Here is a 21,732-nt window from a genome sequence, read left to right as displayed (position 1 = left end):
CGCTCGGTCCGTACCCCAGAGGGACGAGCGGCCGCTGGGCTGCGCTGCGCCGCGCCGTACTGGGCTGTACTGGCCTGTACCGGGCTGCGCGTCCCGCCCGCCGGGCCGGGCCGGCTCCCCCCGCGGGGCGGGGAGGACGCTGCGGCAGTGACTGCAGTCCCGCGGAGAGCTGGGGAGCCGCCCGCCCCGCCGCAGCCGGGCTGCCTGCAGGTGAAGTGAAAGTCGTCTGGCAGGAGGAGGTAGTGGAGGAGGAAGAAGCGCGCAGCCCGCCCTGCGCACTGCAACCGGCGGAGGCTCCGCGCCGCACATCCCTCCCACTCTCCCATCCCAGCTCTCCACAGCCACCGCATCCCGGAGCTCCGCTCCTCGCAAGTGAGTGGTACCCGAAGTTTGCTTTCTCGAGGGGGAAGGGGATGACCTTGGGTGCGCAGGTAGGACTGAGTGGGGTGGGGATGGGCGCTGGGATGTGTGTCTGTGCCCCGCTTCCTAACAGTGCTGCCCTCGCCGCCGCCTGCCGGGACCGCGAAGGGCAGAGCGGGGAGCCCCGGCCGCGGGGGGAGCGGTGCAAGAAGCCTCGGGTCCGGGTTTGGGGAGGCGGGGGACGGCTGGGCTCACACAAGTAGGCTCCAACCGCCGGTCTCGGAGAGGTTCGGCAGAGCCGCATCCATCCTTCGGCTGGTCTGGCCGCTCCTGTGGCCACTGCCTCTGTCTGCCTTCTGCATGGGAGTAAACTTACAGCGATGTCAAACTTAGAAGTTTCTTATTACTAAGCATGGAGTACCATAAAAACGCTTTTTTCTCCTAAAATCTGAAGGGGTGTGTGTATGTGTGCCTGTCATATGTGCCGGCTGTAGTCGGAAGCTTTGCACAGAATTGCTGTGCTCTCAGGAGGGAAAAAAACCCCATCTTTCAAGAGTGTGGCACATGATTTGGAAGCTTTTTTCCTGGTCTTTTCTAAGGAGGAGAGCGTGGCTTTAGGGACACTTTGAGAGCAGGGAACCCAGCCTCAGCTTGCTGTCCTCGCAGGGATGGAAGATGCTCAGTGGGGTGTTTTTTTTACGTGTCTCTGCCTCGTGTGTGCCCTGAGGTATCATCTGCCGTCAGCTGCGGGTCAATTTTTATTGCCGCTTCTGGAGTTAAAGCAAAACTATTGTTAACTTTGAGAACATCAGCGTTTGGCTTGCCCGTGGTTGGTGAAGTTCAGCCCCTGCATCCAGTATTTGTGAGTACAGCAATGTCAGGTTTTCAGAGTAACGCTTTACTTTTGTGCTGTGTGATTAATTATAAATGAATTCACTTTTATTTCTTGTGGTTTCTCTGTCCTGAATGCCATCAAAAACCCTTGCTCAGAGCTCCGCATACGAGGGCGGGTACTGCTCGGGGAAATCACCCGCTGATAGTTTCTATCTCTCTCGAGTTGCTCAGAAAGGCTGCATGGACAGCAGCTTGTTCTTGTTGTGAAAGCATGGTGATACTGTTAGACAAGGTATTGCATAATAGCAAACATGAAGGTGTAATCTGTGAGACTTTCAGCAAAGTGATTTTCTCTAAGTTAGAGGGTGGAAATCAAACTTGAACGGATCTATTTATTTATTGTATTGTGACCTCGTGTAGCCAGATGCAGTTCATGGAAGTCTGTGTCATCTGTCTCCCTGAGAATGACATTAAAATACAATGACCAGGCTAGAAGATCTCCAGCTAAATATAAGAGGCTGTAGCCAGGTGGGGGGCAGTCTTTTCTCCCAGGTATTCAGCAACAGAACAAGGGAACACAGTCTCAAGTTGTGCCAGGGCAGGTCTAGGCTGGATGTTAGGAAGAAGTTGTTGGCAGAGAGAGTGATTGGCATTGGAATGGGCTTCCCCGGGGAGATGGTGGAGTTGCTGTCCCTGGAGGTGTTGAAGCAAAGCCTGGCTGAGGCACTTAGTGCCATGGTCTAGTTGATTGGATAGGGTTGGGTGCTAGGTTGGACTGGATGATCTTGGAGGTCTCTTCCAACCTGGTTGGTTCTGTGATAACAACTTTTTATCTTTTTCCTTGACTGTGCATAACCTGATCTCAAATTCCTTTTCTAACACCGAAACTAAATGCCTGTAGTAAGTTCTATGCATGCAGCTGGTCATTGTGGTACCTACAGTACCTGGGGTGCAGCATCAACTCTTTCTGCAGCCAAAAAACTGATTCTAACTCCATTCTATTTCTACCATCTCTGATTGATGGGTATAGACCTAAAGATTTTATACAATGTCATAGTTCAGCCTTGGGGGGAGATAGAGAACTTTTATCTACCGATCACTGAAAATCTAGAGGAGGAGGAGGAGGAGGTTTAATACTGAGCTTTTAAAATGCTTTTGTGCTTGGAACTATGTATACTGTCTTTTTCCTTCATGGCAGATGAGTTATTGTAAAGCTATTTGTCAGTTTGCTGTAGTTCAGACCAGCTCTGTATTCTAAAGTGTTCAAAGTACAAAAGTAAAACTGCCATTGAAGGAAACTACTGCATTTAATTAAAAAACAAACAATTTCTTCTGGAATAGGCTTCCTTCTGCTCCATAAAAGGGTTGCCTTTGTACTCCTATTCATCAGGGTGGTTTGTGTTGTTTTTGTTGTTTGGGTTTTTTTAGTTGTGTTTTGTTTGTTTGGGTTTTTTGGTAGTTTTTGTTTAGTGGTAGTTGCTCTTTTGTGTGGTTTTTTTTCTGCTGTTTGGTTTTGTTCTTTAAACAGGTGTTCTGAACAGCTAACTTGCTGTCCACCTACTTTTTGCTACTTGAAATAGCAATTTCCTGTCTATTGCTGTGTGATGAATTGCTCTGCTGTTACTCTGTATGTGTAATATTTGGGTTAAGGTGTAAGAGGAAGTGGGAAACGTTTAGCTTGCCTCTTCTTCAGACCTATGTGTAAGGAAGACAATGCTCTGCTGTGGCAGAAGAGTTTCTTGAGAGAATTTCCCTTCATTGAAGGTTAAAGCTTGGCAGCTCTCTGGTGTAGTCTTGTGTAATAGCTGCTGTCTGGGCAGCGGTTTTGATGGGGCAAGGATGACGTCTGGACTGCTGCTGGTAACAGTTTGGATTTTGTAAGGTTGCCCTTAATTGAAAGGCTTTCTTGTGCTTGACATTTGCTGTGACCTCTTGCTGTAAGCAAAGGGAGACAGTTAATGAATTTGAAGCTTGTCTTTCATGCAGAGTTGAAAATGAGGTTGTTTAGTTCTAGTTCCTGTTCTAACTCTCATCTGTGGTTGAGTTTCCACTCCCTGTGATGTTCTGTTGCATCCCTGTTACGCTGAGAATTTTCACACATGGGAGAAAGACAAAGGCTTGTACTTGAGAACCTTGGTGCTTAAAGGTTGCTTTATGCATGCAGAAGCTTTAAAGATAAGACCTGTTTATTTTTATAATTATCTTGATTAATCAGTGTCTGTGGAGGACAATTGGAAGTTAGGAGCAGTGAAGAAAGCAATGAGGAGAAGGTCTTGTATTTGCCATCCACAGCCTAAGAAAAAGGACAGTGAGCTGAAGCAAGAAGTAGAGGACACAGAGCAGGCCAAGAGGGAGGGAACTGAAGAAATAACTGGGAAAGTGGGGTGGAACTAATCTTAGCTGGCAGGGAAAGAGGAGAAACGTGGACTTTCTTTTTTTGTTTGACCCATCACTTAAACCAAATTGTAACGAGTTCATCTGATGGAGAATGACATGTTTTTGCTCACTGGTCCTTATGCTGGTTTTGCATTTGACGATGTGGTGGTGGGCAGGAGCTGAAGCCTGTAGAGAGGAATGACATTGCAAACCCAGCTCAGTTGCTGTAGTTGGCTTCTGGTAACTGATTAATTAATTTTGTGCACTACCTCAGTTCTGGGCTCTTCCTCTGAAGCAATCTGTGTGACTGGTTTGTCATGGTATCAACATACGTTAGTGCCCCAACACTGGCAACCTGAGCATTCAGAGGGAGGTTGGTGGTAACTGATTTCCTCATAAACAGCCTGGCTGGAATGTAAATTGCTGACCTGGAGGTGAAGACCTTGCCAGTCCACTGCAATTACTTGGGCCTTTTCCAAAACTGTGCTTTCCAGCTAGCTATTGCTGATTCTCTGATTCTGCAAAATGAAGTTGTTTTGTCCTGGATGTGCTGTGCTGCAGTGCAAGAGCTCATTCTTCTGTCATACCAAGCATCTAAATCCTTTTGGCTGAAAAAGGTGAGATGCTTGGTTTTGATCTGCTGAAGACTTGCAAGTAATGCTTGGGAATTTTTTTTTTTTCTTTTTATTGTGGATGCTTCCTCCCTGTAAATGTTTAAGGCCAGGATGGATAGGGCCTTGGACAGCCTGGTCTAGTGGAAGGTGTCCCATACCTATGGCAGGGAGCTTGGAATTAGTTGATCTTAAAGGTCCCTTCCAACCCAAACCATTCTGTGATTTGTGTTTGTGCATTTGGGTTCACTAAAGATTTCTAGGACTTTGTATCCATAGTTTATATATGCAAGACTGCTCCTATTTATTTACTTTAGGACACAGTTGAATAATAGTGTTTCTTCCATTTTCCATTTAATATAAGCTGGAACTGGCTGTAATCTTAAATGCCTCAGAATTCATTAAATAATGGAACAGTAGTTTTCCAAGCCGGTGTGAAATGAAATAACTCTAAACATGTCCAGAAGTAATGAAGGAAAACACTGAGGTGTTTGTTGCTAGCTCTGAGGTGTATATTATAACATGATCTGTGCCAGGGTGGTGGGTCATGGCAGGAGAAGAAACAGGGCCTGTGGCGGGGGCAGAATGGATTGGGATAGTGCAGTGGTCCCTCCAGAAATCTCTCTTTGTGACAAAGGTTATATCTTTTTAGTTTGTTGTGGTTTTGTTTGTTTTGCTTAAAGGAATATTAAAATGATTGGTTGTTACTCCTTCTCTTCCATCTTCCTCTAATGTGGGAAGGGGAACAAATTCTCCTTTAGAATCACAGAATGATAAAATTGTTCTGCTAGGAACAGCAGCAGAGCTTGCTAGGTCAAGTCCAACTGTCAACTTAATATCGTCATGGAAGAAGTCCCCATTGAAAAGTCTCAGGAAACCCTTCACTCCTCATTGGAATATCTCTAAATCACTTGATAAAGTGTTTGGCTTGGTGCAATTTAATGGCACATCTGTAAATTCTTGTGGACCATGGGTGGGCTCTTTTAATCCAGTGTAGCTATTGTATTTGATACTGTAGCTGCTTCCCTTCTGTCTCTTCCTTCCTCCTGTAGTATTCTGCATCTTTTTTACATTAGACTCCAAACTGCACCTTTCTAAAGAGCAATTTGGACATGCGTGGTTTGCTTTTTTCTTTTAATGCAGTGCAGACTAAAATCAGTTTGCAGATCTAGGGGAGACCTCATTGCTCTCTAGAACTATCTGAAGGGAAGTTAGGATGAGGAGAGGGCAACCTCTTCTCCTTGGTGTCCAGCCACAGGACCAGAGGAAATAGTTCCAAGCTGCAGCAGTGGAGGTTCAGGCTGGATGCCAGGAAGTACTTCTTCACAGAGAAGGTCTGGAATGGTCTGCCCAGGGCAGTGGTGGAGACACCATCCCTGAAGGTGTTTAAGCAGTCTGTGGACCTGGTGCTTAGAGACATGGCTTAGGATTGACTGTAAACTGGGTTGAGAGTTGGACTGGATAATCTTGGAAGAGGCCTTGAACTGGGTGTTTTCTGTGTTCTTAGGAGATGCAGGGGGAGCTGCTACTTTTATGTGTCCTTTTGTGCGTGGTGAAACATGAACTGGTATCATTGTGGAAGGTCAGTAGAACTTTGAGAGCATCACAGGATGGCTGAAGTGGAGATTTCTGGAGGTCATCTTGTTCAACTTCTCTGTGCATGCAGGCTCACCTAGAACTGATTGTCCAGATGGCTGTTAAGCATCTTGAGGACGATGATTCCAGTCGTCATCTGGTCAATCAGTACTGCTGAAAAGAATGTGGGTTCCTTGGAGGTGGAATTCTAAAGGAGTTGTTACAAGCTTTGTGCAGGGGAATGAGTATTGGATAAAGATACAGCTTAAATGGAAAAAAAAAAAAAAACACAAAAAAACCAAACATACACAAAACCTTCTGAGCGTTGCCTCTTGCATTTTACTCTTCAGTTTGCCTACCTGTTTGAGTGCTTCTCTTTTATTCAATTTTGTTGTGATCTGCATCCCAAGAGGGGCTTTCAGTGTTTGTTGTCCTCATGCTCATGTGCTTTTCAAGGCTGGAGCAGAAAGCCTTGCTAGTGATGCTGGCTAAAGGACTCCTTCACTCTGGAAGAAGGCAACTTAGTCTTCTCAGATTTAGAAGTTCTGGACTGCATGCATCCCATGATCCCTCCTGGTGTGTGGATGGGGCAGACTCAGCTGGTGCTGCTATGCACTGCCTCTTGTTGTTCCTCACCTCTGGATGTGCAGTTCAGACAGACCTCTCTAGCTGGAGTTCTGTGCCTCAGAAGATTTTTCTGGGGATCAGACAAAAATAAGTATTTATTTATTAACTTTCAGTTTGTGATGTCTTCTTAGAGTGTAAAAGAAAGTGTTGCAGGCTATGAAATGTGTGACTAATGTTGCTGCTTTATTCTGTGCTTGCTTTAGAAGCCATCATTGAAACTCTCCTGCATAAATCCAGTCTGGTTGCTTAACTCGTGTGTCATGTACAGCATAATGTGGAAGGCTGCTTATAATCAGGCATTTACTAATTGCTCTAGAAACTAATTGTGTATACCCAAGGAAGGTTCTTGAAAGTGAATGTAGCAGCAGTGACTTCTCCCCATCATTAGCTTAATATTCCTGTTTTAAACCACAGAGGAGGTTGTAGTGAGGCTGGTATTGATCTCTTCTCCCAAGTAACTAATGACAAGATGAGGTGAAGCCCTCAGGCTGCACCAGGGGAGGTTTAGGTTGGATATTAGGGAGAATTTCTTTGCTGAAAGAGTGGTTAGGTGTTGGGATGTAGTGGAGGTGTTAGAAAAATGAGTAGATGTGGAACTTCGGGATGTGGTCTATTGATCATGCAGGTACTGAGTGGACTTGATGATCTTAGAGGTCTCTTCCAACCTTAAGGATGATTCTGGCACTACTGTATCAGAATAACAGAATCCCCTCTACATGCATATCAGAGATCGATAATTAGTTACTGTTGGATATTTGGATGATAGTAGGTAAAGGCTCCAGAGTTCTTTGGGGGCCATGTCCAATAGAACATGAACTGTCAAGGAAATTGAGAGTGAGTATTGCTTTAGTAATGATGAGTCTTGCTTTTGAAATTGCATTTTGCCTGGCAGGAATCTAAATTCTGTGATTAGGAAATATTTTTGTTATCCTTTTTTGCTGTGACTTTGTGTGGAGGTGACTTGGAAATGTTTGCTGGAAAGTTTAGCAGGATTATTTGTCTTCATTTTGATACCCATAAGGATGGATTATGCATGTTTGTTACTTAGTCATGGAGGATGCAATTAGTACTCTGGCTGATCATGTATTATGCATTTAGGGAGGAAATGCTTTCCATTGTAGCATTTGTTCTAATAAATCATATTTTAGCATGGATAATCCTCTTTTAACATAATTGGAATGTGGAGCACAGAATCATAGAATACCCTGAGTTGAAAGGGACGTCTAGAGGTTGTCTAGCCCCCTGCTGTAAGTAGAGACATCCCCAACTAGATCAGGTTGCTTAGAGTCCCATCAAACCTGACTTTGAAATTCTCCACATGGGGCTTCCACCATCTCTCTCGGCAGCCTGTTCCAGTGTTCCATCACCATTGTAGTCAAGAACTTCTTCCAAATGCTCAATCTAAATCTACCCTACTACAGTTTCAAACTACTGCCCTTTGTCCTGGTACTACATGCCTCTGTAAGTAATCCCTCCCCAGCTTTCCTGGAGCGCTCTTCAGGTACTGGAAGGCCTCTGTAGGCTGTTCCTGGAGCCTTCTCTTCTCAGGCTGACCAACCCCAACTCCCTCTGTCTGTAGAAGAGATGCTCCAGCTCTCTGATCATCTTCATGGCCCTCCTCTGGATCCTATCCATCAAGTCCATGTCCTTTCTGTGTTGAAGGTCACATAGATGGACACAGCACTGCAGGTGAGGCTTCTTCAGAGCAGAGTGGCTGAATCACTGCTGTCCATCTGCTGGCCACACTTCTTCTGATACAGCCCAGGATGTGATTTGGCTTCTGGGCTGAAAGTCCCCATTGCCCAGCTTCTTGTCCAGCAGTACCCCCAAGTCCTTTTCTACAGGACTGCTCTCTGTCACATCCCCCAGGATTGTTCTGGCATCTTCAGCTGAAAGACCAAGAGGATGGGTGTAGCATGCTGCTGTAGGATCAGCAGAGCAAAAAGGAGCCTTGTATTATAAACATGGCCATAAGATTGTTGTACTTCAGCCCCATTCCTAGCAGTCTCTCATGTGGTGGTATAGTCATTAGAAAGACTTTAATTGGTTAAGAGCTTGCCAGCTTGCATTTGCCAGCTGTGTTGAGCTCCTGGCCATACTTTTCAGGAGCGTGTGGCAATCTGCAGTTGGCTGACGGCAGTGGATATAAATAGATGATATGGTGCTGAATGACAATTGATGATTGAAATCCAGCTAGTGTGGAAGAGATAGCCATAAAAAGCCAACATTGTTTCCCTAATATGGGATTTTTAAATGAATGCAGTCTTTCTTTACTATTTTTTTAAACATTTTTATTTATTTACCACAAAATCTACTTCATGGCTTCATGACTCTCTGCAAACAAATCTCTTTCTGTTCTTTAGCAGAAAGAGATGTGGTCTGCAATCTGGTTGGTTTCCAGTAGGAACAGCATATTATTATATTTTGAGGTTAGGCACAAGTTGGATGGAGATAGCTTGTTTTATAATTAAATTGCTTTTCAAGTAGCTTCAGACATCCTGTTGGAGAGCAGTGATAGTTTAGTCAAAACTCTTTGCATTGTCTGCTCCCAGTGTTAAAGAATATTTGAGGTCAATTTGGAGCTTTAAAAATGGTGAAATACAAAGTCTTAATTATGAAATCAGTTTTTACTAATCTGTGTTTAACTCCATAAAATATTTGCCTGAAGCTAGAGTAAGTTCACAGTCCAAATGCATGGTACACTGTGGGATTTACTGTGAGGACTCTAGAGGTAAATCAGGCTGTAAGGGATCTCAGAAGATCTCTGGAGCAGCCAGCTCCTCACAATAGGGGTAGCTGTGGCTTCAGGCCAGGTTGCTCAAGGGCTTGATCTTGACATATCTTGAAAAGCTCCCAGGATGAGGTCTGCACAGCCTCTCAGGGCAACCTGTGCTGCTGCTTGGCTGTCCTCACAGTCAGAGAGTTGTGTTCTTCAAAACCCAAGCTAACCCCACTTCTTGAACAGGAAGGTGCATAGAGAGAGGAAATGCTGCTTTTGGGTTGTTTGGTATCCAGTTCTGGGCCCCTGGCTTCAAGAAAGATATGGAACTGATTGAGAGTGTCCAGCACAGAGCCACAAAGACAATGTGCTAGTTTGAAGCAGGCTAGAATGTTTTGGTAAGAAAAAGTAGATAACTGGCTATGAAAGGAAAACAATGGTGATGTCTCCTTCCCTCAGAGTCTCACTGAAGAAGAATGTAAACATTAGATAACACTTTTGCCATTTTGTCTTCACTTTCGGGATGGGCTTTGGCTGAGCTGCATCTCCCTAACATCTCCTGCCACTCACCTTTGCTTCCTAACCTCTTGGCTGCACCTCTGTTCTTCCTTAGGACTGGGGTAAGGTTGAGAGGGGCATGGGGAAGGTGCAGGGGTGGTTGAGAGCCCCTCCTGGGGACTCAGGTTTCTGGGAGGGGAGTTGTGTTTCTGTATTACTTTTACCTTTGTATATTTCTGTATCTATTGTAAATATCTGCTTGTATATTGTGCTAGCTGTAAATAAATAGCTTCATTTATATTCCCAGAGCCCGACTGAGTTAGCTGGGGTGCCTTCTAAAGTGTGGGGAGGCGGGGAACACCTAAACTACCACGGACAATGAAGGGAATGGAACATCTCTTTTACAAGGAGAACCTGAGGGAGCTGGGGCTGTGCTGCTTGGAGAGGAGGAGACTGAGAGGTGACCACATCAGTGTTTATAAATATGTAAAGGTGAGTGCCAGGAGGATGGAGCCAGGCTCTGCTCCAGTGGTGCCCAATGACAGCACTTTCAGTTTCTCCTTGTATTCCAGTGAGACCTGCTGTGTGCTAGTTTGTGCCTGTTGCTCCTTGTACTGTCAGTGAGCACCACTGAAAAGAGCCCATCCCATCCTTATGACTTCTACCCTTTAGATATTGATCAGCATTGATATGGTTCCCTTTCAGTCATCTTCTCCAGGCTAAACAGCCCCAAGTCTCTCAACCTCTCCTTCTAAGAGGCACTTAGTGCCATGGTCTAGTTGATTGGATAGGGCCGGATGATCTTGGAGGTCTCTTCCAACCTGGTTCATTGTGTGATTCTAAGAGAGGTGTTCCGGTCCCCTCAGCATCTTACTGTCCCCTTGCTGGACTCTGTCCAGCAGTTCCCTGTCCCTCATCTACTGGGGAGCCCAGAACTGGGTGAAATATTCTAAGTGTGGCCTCACCAGAGCAGGAGAAGCTGCCTCAACCTGTTGGCCACACTCTTTTAAGGTGCCCCAGCAGACCTGTGGCCTTCTTGGCCATAAGGGCACATTGTTGGATCATGGTGAGCTTGCTTTCCACCAGCACCCCCAGGTCCTTCTTTGGAGCTGCTTTCCAGAAGCTTTCCTCCTTTGCTCTTTGACTCGCTCTTTCCTTTCCTCTCTTTCTTTTTCAACTTACCCTCCTCCTTTTCCTTCCCATTTTCTCTCAGCTGTGGTCTAATCAAACCATCAGCTGCTTGGTGTCAGTTCACCTTTATTTGTTCCAATGGAATTACCTGAATCTGAGCATGACCCCCACCCTGATGACCAGGGCTGGTACAGGATAATCAGATTGTGACAGCTCCTCACCTTTACTGGTGCAGGACTCTACTCCTCAGCCCCATGTTGGCACTGCCAGAATTATTTGACATGAAAGTGGGAAAGACATTCAGCAATTCCTCAGCCTAGGTAGGCTTAAACCCACATCTCTTCTGCTCTAGAATTTTGCATTGCTGAGGGCTGTTTGTGTCTTCTGTTGGAACTCTTCAGCTGCATGAACAGACTACGATGTCCACAGGGGCAGGAAAGCATAAAGCCATTTCTTTTTTCCTAGTGTGATGGCAATGATGAGAAAATGGGCTGCTGAGTGCTAATGCCACTGAGCTTGAGTTCACTGTCTGCAGTTGCAGCCTCTCAGGCTTTCTCTTTGGTACTGCGAAGTTCTAACTGCTGCTGTATTCACTAATGGTATTAATGATGGATACATCAGCTGTCAGCATGCTAATAAGCATCATTAATGCTCCTCAAAGCAGTTAAATGACACAGCTGTTGAAAAGACAGGCTGGACTCAGCCTTGTGTCTGAGCTTCTCTTTGAGCTCCATTGGATTGGAGCTCAGTGAGGGAAAACTTGAGGGCAAAAACTCAAGAGGCGAGCAAGTCTGCACGGGAGAAATTGTTCATTTTGGTGCTTGTTGTAATGCTAACAGAGCACCTGTGTGCAGTGGAATCGCATGGCTGCTGCTGTGCTGCTCTGGTATCTAACAACCCATGAATCCTTATTAGGATCTGATGTTATTTTTGAAACTGTAGTATGACAGCTAAACATCTCCAAATGATTCACAGCTTCACTGAATGGTTTGGGTGGGAAGGGACCTTAGAGATCAGCTACTACTGATCCCCCTGCCACAGGTAGGGACACTTCACTAGCCCAGATTGCCCAAGGCCTCATCCAGCGTGGTCTTGAATACCTCCAGGGAGGGGAGCATCCACAAGATCCCTGGGCAACCTGTTCCAGTGTCTCACCACCATCACTCTAAAGAATTTCTTCCTTATCTCCAGTCTAAGTCTCTCCTCTTCCAGCTTCCGTCTGTTCCATCTCATCCTCTCACTACAAGCTCATTGTCAAATGTCCCTTTTCAGCTCTCCTGTAGCTCCTTCAGGTACTGGAAGGCTGCTGTAAGGTCTCCCCAGAGCCTTCTCCAGGCTGAACTGCCCCAACTCTTTCAGCCTTTCACCATAGGGGAGGTTCTCCATCCCTCTGATGATCTTTATGGCCTCTTCTTGACCCTCTCCAGCAGTGTGATGTCCTTATTGTGCTGGGGACTCAAGAACTAGATGCAGTACTCCAGTATGCGGTGAGCACAGAAACACAGAACACAGGTTGGAAGGGACCCTTGAAGGTCATCTTGTCCAATGCTCCTGCAGTGAGCAGGAACATCTCCAACTAGATCATGACAATTCTTGGTAGAGCATGGCAATTCTGGTTTGACTTTGTCTTGACTTTAAAAGTGTATCCCTAAGTATGAGACATGTTTCTTCTGCGCATACCTGGCAGAGGGGACTGTGCCTCTCTTGGCTCCTTGTAGGTGCAGATTTACTGGTAGGTTAACTTCTTTGCCTTGTACTGGTTTCAAGGTGCTGTCTCATTTATGCTAAATGTCACATATTTTCTGCTCAAACTAAATGTCTCTATGAGTAGATATTTAGATCCTATTACTATGCTTTAGTAATTTCATAATGCAAGTCTTGTAACCAGCTCTTTTGTGAGAGTCTCTTTATGGTCTATGGCATGGAGCTTGGTCTCTGGATTGCTTAATAAGGAGCAGACCTCTGCATGCTTGGTATCATTTGCAATAGGTTAGGCCATTCACTGGTATAAGGCACAGCAATTAACTCTTCTTAATTTTTTTGACTGTGAAGAGCAAATCCTGCTTCTGCTTGAGGAGGGTTGAGAAGAGAAATGGCACACTTCTGCTCCAAGGAGGGGACATCCACAGCCTCCCTGGGTAACTTATTTCAGTGTCTCACTATGCTCACAAATTAGGAATATCTTCCTATTCTCCAGTCTAAATCTCCCTTCTTCCATCTTAAAGCCAGTTCCCCTCATCCTATTACAACAAGTGCTCATAGGAGTTCCCTCCCCAGCTTTCTTTTAGCTTCCTTCAGATGCCAGAAGGCTGCTTGAAGATCAGCCTGGAGAAGAGAAGGCTCCAGGGAGAACAGCTCCAACTCTCTCAGCTGTAGGGAAGGTGCTCCGGTCCTCTGATCATGTTTGTGGTCTCCTCTGGACCTGCTCCAACAGTTAAGTGTCCTTCTGACAGTTTGATGTTAGGTCGAGTGGAAGCTGAAACATGAAACCTGTGACACAGGGAGGAGTTCAGTGTCTGCTGCCCCTTCTTAGGATTGTGTGCTGCGGCAAAGAAGGAATGGGAGCACCCTGGGCTGCTGCTGGAGCCCTCCTGAGCCCCGGGAAGGAGCAGAGCAGCTCCCTACAGGGTGCCTGGGGGACACTGGCTGTGCCTCTTGCCACTCTCTGTCCTCAGATAAGGGCACAAGATGGGATTTGTCCCTGTCAGGACATCTTATTTGCAGGGCCTTGTTTCTTGGGCCTCTGGGATCAATGCTAATTTATGTGTCAGAGAGGTTGTGGAGGTTAGGTGGGTGTCGTGTGCAGGGCATGAACAAGAGTCTCTTTCTTAGGCAGGCTGCTGGCATGTAGCAGACTTCTAGAGCTGCTGGCAACTTCTAATGAATGATAAAGTTTTACTTTCCCTTGCTAGCTTTAGTTTTTACAGCTGACATTTCAGACATTCTGAACAAATATCTGCAAAGGGCACCAAGTAAGCTGAAAGTTATTGAGATGCAGTGATATGAAGGACAGGGATGTAAATATTTAACACACAGGTCTCAGTTCTCCTTTTTCCTCCTTTGGTGTGGGTTATGCTAGTCCGAGACAATCCTTGATGGGGTTCTATTGCTCACCCCCCAAAAGGGAGCCCTCATTTTGCATGTGTTTAACTTACCCTCTTGCAAGAGGAATTCAGTAAAGGTGTTCTTTCTCCTAAAGGATGTTGAAGAGTAGTAGAGATCTAAATCATGTGAATTTAAATAGCTTTATAGCTTATCTGATTGCTGCAAATGGTTCTTTTCTCCACTAGATTTCTGGTTTCAAGGCACCCTAGCTAAATGCAGATGCTCTTGTGCACAGTAGCTAACATATGACTTCTGTGTGTATGACTTGGCTATCTGCCTGGAGTGTTAGGTGTTCCTCTGTGGCCTACCCTAGGTGATCCTGCTTTGGTAAGGGCATTGGACAAAATGATCTCTAGAGCTCACTTCCAACCCCTGACATTCTGTGGCTCTGCTTACACCTGAGATGATGTCAAGGGTGCAGAGGTGTGTAAGGAACACCACTTGAATGCTTTCATATATCCAAGCCAAAAGCTGTTCTGCCATACCCTTGCATTTGGAGGACTTAATTTCAACTGGAATGTGTGTTAAGAGCTGCTTTTGCTTACTGAAGTGTTCATCATTGCTTGGAAGGATTTCAGATCTGTGTATGCTTTTGCATTAAATGAGTGAATTCTGAGGTTTCTCTCCCTCTACTTTCGCTTCATCCTTGTACTTCCTCATTTTATTGTCTGTTTCTCCCAGGAAGAGTCCTTAAGCCATTGCCTCCCTGTGTAGGTAGCTTAAAGCATGCTCTGCACTTTGTTCTGGCTGTTTGGCCCATGGTTGGGAGGGGAAGGTGTCTCTCCCCTACTTGGTTCGTGCTGAACGAGTTCTGGTTTATACAGCTTAATGTGGTATCACTTCCCTCTCAGCTAAGTCCCCTTCTCTCAGGGCAGCTCCTGGACCTGCCTCTTATATGTGCTGTTACAGATCTTTGTGACATTTGTCCTTTGTGTGACTTGTGGTGGTCATGAGAACTCTTCTCCAAGTCCCAGATGTTAAAAGCTTGCAGCCTGCTCAGACTCAAATCCTTGCTTCAGTGCTGGGAAGAGCAGGATGAGAGGTGGCAGCGTGGAGGTTTGGTGAGGAACTCAGCACTATCAGCTGCATCCTCTATGCCTGGCTGCCACGGTGAAACCCTTCTGCCTTCCAGGGCTTTGCGTGGAAGATGGCACATTCCCTCCTGGGAATCCTTAACGTGTGCCATGGAAATGCACATGAACTTAGGGACCAAGAGGATGAAAACCAAGATGTGTGGAAGCATTGCTCAGCAGGAAAAGAAGAGAGCAGCTTCTGTTTCTGAGGTGCACACACGTAAAAAAGCTTTACTGTTTAGCACTGAATTTGATTTGGTAGTCTCTTTAGTTGGCACTAAAGTTGTGTTCATCTCCTTTATTTGCTCTCTATATCATGTCATTTAGAAGATCATGCTCTGCTGCCTCATCATAAGGAAAGGAGAGGAAAAGAGAGAGCTGGCTCCTACCTGTGCTGAAATGCAGAATTCTGATGTGTCAGTGTTGTTAATGAAAACCATTTAATTTTAAGATAGCTGAAGTTTTAATTTTCCTTTTTCTTGGTATACCAAAACCTCCAAATCCTGAGCACGTGTTAGTTTCCAAATGCTCTTACTCAAAAAGAATCTTCTGTTTCCTACCCGTCAATTTGTTGCCTGTATCGGGAAGTTTCATGATGTAAATGGCTATGAAGTTACTGACATCTCTGCTTCCTACCAAAAGACTTTAGGAAAATGATAGTGTGAGAATACCCCTGGATAAGTATTTCAGGGGAAGAAGCTGCTAGATTCCATGTAAATTGATGCTGAGTGTCTTGAGGAGGAGAGCTGGGGCTGTTCAGCCTGGAGAAGAGAAGGCTTCAGGGAGACCTTAGAGTCCAGTCACTAACAGGGCTACAGAAAGGCTGGGGAGCGACTTTTTACAAGAGCTTGTAGTGATAGGATGAGAGGGAATGGATTGAAGCTGGAAGAGGGGAGATTAAGACTAGACAGTAGAAAAATTCTTTACAGTAGAGTTCCCTCATCTATTCCTCACAAGACCTGTTCACCTTCACCCTTGGAGTGAGGGTCCCAAAACTGAATCCAGTACTCAAGGTATGGCCTCATCAGTGCCCAGTGCAGGGACACAATCACTTCCCTGCTCCTGCTGGTCACACTATTGCTGATGCAGGCCAGGATGCTGGTGGCCTTTTTGGCCACCTGGGCTCACACTGGCTCATTTTCAGCTTCTCTGCCAAGCAGCCTTCCAGCCACTCTGCCCAAAGCCCAGAGGATGTTATTGGTGACCCAAGAGCAGGCCCACAAATAGGAGGTTCAGTTGCTGTAGCACATAACTTCTCTGCTTTAAAGTTGAAACTGAGTTCATGTTTATCCCTCTGAATGTTTCAGTTTTAAAAATGAAGAGTAATTATCTGTAGTGGCACACTAAATAAACTGCTTTTTTCCTCTTCAGAAACACTTTCCCCCTGGAGTATTCAGTGGCAGGAGCAGCAGAAAGCAGTTTGCTGGGTTCAGTGAAAGTGATTTCTGTCCTGGCCTTGCCTTTTTTCCCTCCCCTGAACTTTTATCTTCCTAAACCAAGTATTTTATGATTAAGAACACTTGGTCACATCTGGTACTTCTTGAGAATGGTTGCCTGGCCAAGAATAGCAGGCAAACATGAAACTGGAATTGCAAGCAGATGTTTGCTAATGTGGCCATAGATAACCTTTCAGCTTCATACTTAATTTTTATAAATAACCATCTGTGAAGAATGCAGATTAATAGAGAGGAGAGATAATCTCTGTCATTATTAGTATGTTCACTTCATGTTGCTGATGTTGGGCTCCTTTATTTGCTGGATAAAATTGTCAACTGCTGTTTTCAGAACCCTGGCACTTTTGTCACTGCTTGTCTTTTTTTCCAACCTGGCAAAGCTTGCTTTTTGTAAATGAGACAGAAGACTACCTGGGTGAGCAAGTTTGCTAATTAAGGTTTAATTCTTCCATCCATCTATACATTATTTGTCACAGTGCTGCAGTGGATGGATTTTCTGGCTGTTTCTCCTTGCTCATCTTTGCATTTTCATGGAATCATATTATGGTTTGGTTTGGAAGGGACCTTTAAAATCATCTAGGTCCACCCCCTCTGCCATGGGCAGAGACACATTCTGCTAGACCATGTTGCTCAAGGTCTTGTCCAACCTGCCCTTGAGCATCTCCAGGGAGGGAACATCCATATCCTTCCTGGACAACCTGTTCCAGTGTCTCGCTACTCTCACTAAAGAATTTCATGCTACCTTCCAGTTTAAATTTCCCCTCTTCTAGCTCAAAGCCACTGCCCCTTGTGCTGTGACTACAAGCTCCTGGGAAAGTCCCTCCTTAGCTTTCTTGTATCTTTCTTCAGGTACTGGAAGGCTGCTCTAAGGTCTTCCTGGAGCCTTCTCTTCTTCAGGCTGAACAGCCCCAACCCTCTCTGCTCCCTATGTCCCCATAGGAGAGGTGCAGCCATCTTCATGGCCTGCTCTCTAGACCCATTCCAACATTTTTGACATGGCTCTTACAGCAGGGCTGGTAAAAGTATGGTATTAGCTCACTTGACTGCTGGCTTTGAAGAAGCTCACTTAAAAAAGAACTAAGTCTATTTGTAAGGCAAATCCTTACTCTATTCTCCCTTAGCACTATATTTAATTTTGCATAGTTCAGCTTACAGATGCAGCTGACAGTAGTTTTTTCTTTGCTGAAAGATCTGCTGTCACTTCTAGAGCAGGAGACAGTGGCAGATGCTCTGCTGCCACTGCTGATGTCCTTCTGGAAGGACCCTGCTCACAGCTGGGCCTTAATTGGTGACTAAACATAGTTAGATGTCATCCTAGGGAAAGCGTGATGTGGGACAGCACCACAGAGTTGCCTGGTTGGAAAAGACCTTATGATCATCAAGTCTAACCATAACATAACATCTCTGTGTGCATAGTTGTTAGACCATGTCTCTGAGCTCCTCATCCAAATGTCTTACGAACACCTCCAGGGCTGGTGACTCCCCAGCTTCCCTGGGCAGCCTGTTCCAGTGACCCTTTGGAAGAAATTTTTCCTAATATCTGATCTAAATGTCCCTTGGAGCATGTGGAGGCCATTCCCTCTCATTGTTACTTATGAGAAAAGGCCAGCCCCCACCTTGCTCCAACCTCCTTCCAGGTAGTTTTAGAGAGCAATGAGGTCTCCTCTTAGTCTCCTTCATGCTGAACAACCCCAGCTCCCTCAGATGCTCTTTATAGGTTGAAGGCTTGTCACTAGCCTTGTTGGCCTTCACTGGACCTGCTCCAGCCCCTCAATGTCCTTTTTGTAGTGAGGGACCCAAAACTGAACCCACTGCTTGAGGTGCAGCCTCACCAGTATGCTTTCAGAACCGTCCTTTAAGCAGTAAGAGCTGTGGTATTTGGATGCTCTAAGCATGAGGCAGTTGCCATCTGCTTTCTGCTGAGGTACTCACTATGCCATGTCTGTTGTGCAGCTTTTGGTAGTGTTTTGGGAGTTGGGGACAAGGAGCAGTGGGTGTAAGCTGCAGCACAGGAGGTTCCAGCTCAACATAAGGGGGAACTTCTTTACTGTAGGAGTCCCAGAGCACTGCAACAGGCTCCCCAAAAAGGTTGTGGAGTCTCCTTCTCTGGAGATTTTCAAGGCCTGTCTGGATGTGTTCCTCTGTGACCTGAGCTGGATTGTATGGTCCTGTGCTGGCAGGTGGCTTGGACTTGATGGTCTCTTTGGGTCCATTCCAAACCTGAATGTGTGTGATCGTGGGGATAACTACTTGTGCAGCTGAAAAACAAGTGTTGGCAGAGGTGAGTTTGGAGAGGGCTGGAGTGCAGCCCTATGACGAGAAGCTGAGGGAGCTGCAGGTGTCCAGCCTGGAGAGGAGGAGACTCAGGGCAGATCTTATTGCTGTCTACAACTAGCTGAAGGGAGACTGTAGCCAGGAGGGGTTGGTCTCTTCTTCCAGGCACCCAGTGACAGAACAAGAGAACACAGCCTCAAGCTGCACCAGGGCTGATTCAGGCTGAATGTTGGGAAGAAGTTCCTCACAGCAAGAGTGGTTGGCATTGGAATGGGCTGCCCAGGGAGGTGGCAGAGTCACCATCCCTGGAGGTGTTAAAAAGGAGACTGGATGAGGCACTTAGTGCCGTGGTTTAGTTAATTGGAAGGTGTGAGGCACTTAGTGCCATGGTTTAGTTAATTGGAAGGTGTTGAGTGATAGGTTGGACTCAGTGATCTTGAAGGTCTTTTTTAACCTGGTTAATTCTGTGAATTACCCAATCTGCTTGCCTGAAAGATGAACCTTGGAAGAGAGAAGTGTGGAGTACACTGGTGTGGCCCTACCCAGGCTGTGCCCTGCAAGCACTGCCCCCTGACTCTGGAGAGCTGTGGTTGCTGATGGGCTGTGGAGAGGGCAGGAAGTGGGCAGGTGAAGAAGGGATAGATGGGTTCAATGCCAAAACAGATTCACATGAGAAAACAACAGAAACAACAAATCCATAGGTGTATGTTTCAAAGTTTGGGGCTGGTTGTATGCATTTGCTGTGGGCTGTTTGCTTTTTTTGTGGTGGTGTTAGTTTGAGGATGGGTTTTTTGTTTGGGTTTTCTTGTTTCCTTGTGTTTGTGTTTTGTGTTTGTTTTTTCCTCTCATTTTTCTGCCCCCCTAAAGTTTAGAAAATGTGAAACTTCTCGCTTGAGAATCTTCACATTCCTCAGAAGTGCACATGAGTATAGAACTTACTTTTTAGCATCCAAATTTGTAGCTGATGTAAAAGAACTGTTTTGAGGAAAAAAACCAACAAAACAAAACCAACCAGCAGAGAGCTGAGAATTCATTGGAGCATTGCTTGCGTTATAGCTGAAACACCTTCAAAGAGAAGCTAACAATTAAGCTACACTTGGAGGCAGAAGAGCCTTGCAGGCATTAGGGAAGGGGTGGTTAGAGCTTGTGTGCTAACCAAACCTCCCCAGACAGAATATTATTTTCTATCCCTGTTCTCCAGTTGGCTCCCTGGGTAATTTACAAATGGAAAAATAAAATTTACAATTATAGCTGATTAGATATTATGAGTTCTCAACAAAGCCTGTTTGTGTTCTGTCTGCAATTATTACAGATTGGCTGGGCACAACTTGGTGGTTCAGTGTGAGTTCTGTGCTCAAGCAATTTAGCCTCTTCTGCTTTGTGGGGAGGGTGAGCTGTCTTCTCAGACTGCAGCAATCTTTGGATAAAGAATATTTTCCATGTTTTTTTTTTTCCAACCATCAATTATTTTCTGACTATATGGTGAAAATTAGCCTAACTTATGTATAAGCTAAACAAAAAAAATGATTTATATCAGTTGTAGACTGCATTCAGCTTTCAGTAAGCAGTGTTGCTCTTCTCAATAGGGAAAACATAAGCCCAGCAGCCCCCTTCTGGCTCCTCTTCCTTCTTCTTGCTCACTGAACGTTGTGTCTTCAAGGACCTCAGCCCTTTTCATCCTAGATGTAAATCCATGGTTCTTGTAATGCATTGTCAGGGCATGTTCTGAAAAATGCAGCTTGTGTGTCTTGACATCAAGATGTCATCTGTCAAGATATATGTTGGATACAAGACCAAAGTGTCTGGTCAGTGTTGTGCTCTTTTGCTGGGGAGGTGAAACAAGAAGAGGCAGAGACATTGGCATTCTCCGTTTGCTTTCTCTTTGGGGTAGTTTGAGACTTGCTAATGCAGCCGGTGGTTTCCAGAAGTCACCAGAGATTGTCTGTTAAGCAGTGGACTTAAAAGTACTTTTTTATTTGAGATTTGAGAGAGCATAAGCTGTGGTTGTCAATCTACAAGGCTTTGTTAATAAGGGCTGTTGGCTTTGAGTTTGAGTACTGACAAACTCCTGTCAGGCCCAAGTAAAAGGGCAGATTGTATCATTATATCTCAGCCTTCCAGTAGCTCCACATTGTTTAGTGCAGTTTGGATAGTGTTTACTTATCAGCATTATTCAACAAGGGTAAGTGTAGGGTCCTGCACCTGGGAAATAATAACCTCCAGCAGTACAGGTGAGGGATTGACCTGCTTGAAGGCAGCTCTGAGGAGAAGGACTTGGGGGTGCTCATGGACAGCAAGCTCCCCATAAGCCAGCAATGTGCCCGCATGGCCAAGAAGGCAGATGGTCGTCTGGGGTACGTTAAGAAGAGTGTGGCCAGCAGGTCAAGGGAGGTTCTCCTCCACCTCTATTCTGTCCTGCTGAGACCACACCTGGAGATTTATGTCCAGTTGTGAGCTCCTCAGATCAAGAGAGACAGGGAACTACTGGAAAGAGTCCAATAGAGAACCTCAAAGGTGCTAAGGGGACTTGTAAAAGAAATGGTTGAGACTTGAGGCTGTTTAGCCTAGGGAAGAGCAGACTGAGAAGGGATCTTTTCAATGCTTATCAATATCTAATGGATGGAGGTCATGATGATGGGGCTGGACTCTTTTCAGTGGTGCCCAGTGATAGAAGACAAGGGGCAGGGTGTACAAACTGGAACCCAGGAGTTTTCACTTGAACTGAAAGAGAAAATTCTTTCCTTTGAGGGTGCTGGAGCCCCAGAGCAGGCTGCCCAGAGAACTTGTGGGATATTGTTCTCTGGAGAGTTTCCAAACCTGCTTGGATTGGATCCTGTGTAACCTGCTTTAGGTGACCCTGCTTTAGCAGGTGGATTGGAGTAGATGATCTCCAGAGATGCCTTCCAACCCTCTCTATCCTGTGATTATTTCAAGGTATGATGACCTTGAACATAAATCACATTACTTGCATAGTTAATTTTTAAACACAGTGTTACTGCTCGTTTGAACTCCTTTATTTTGAGATTCAAAGTGACCAAAAGTAACTTACAAATGGATGATGCTTGAACATGAGTATTGGTGAAATAAAGCTGTCC

General features: G+C 45.5%; 1 protein-coding gene across 11 annotated transcripts in view; it reads left to right on the top strand.

Annotated features, from left to right (window-relative positions):
- The window catches only part of KIAA1217 (KIAA1217 ortholog), a 501,320-nt gene that overhangs the window by 64,580 nt on the left and 415,008 nt on the right, over positions 1-21,732 (top strand). For 2 of the 11 annotated variants that reach the window (XM_064162492.1, XM_064162486.1), the window contains exon 1: positions 333-431. The exons of the other annotated variants lie outside the window; for them this stretch is intronic. The gene's annotated coding sequence lies outside the window, so the exon portion shown is untranslated. Of the gene's footprint in view, positions 1-332; positions 432-21,732 lie in introns of those variants that run through there. 11 annotated transcript variants of the gene reach the window in all.

Source organism: Pogoniulus pusillus, chromosome 23 (assembly GCF_015220805.1).
Source record: "Pogoniulus pusillus isolate bPogPus1 chromosome 23, bPogPus1.pri, whole genome shotgun sequence".
Taxonomy (NCBI): domain Eukaryota; kingdom Metazoa; phylum Chordata; class Aves; order Piciformes; family Lybiidae; genus Pogoniulus; species Pogoniulus pusillus.
Note: the sequence above shows the minus strand (reverse complement) of the source record. Positions and strands in the feature narration are given on the sequence as shown.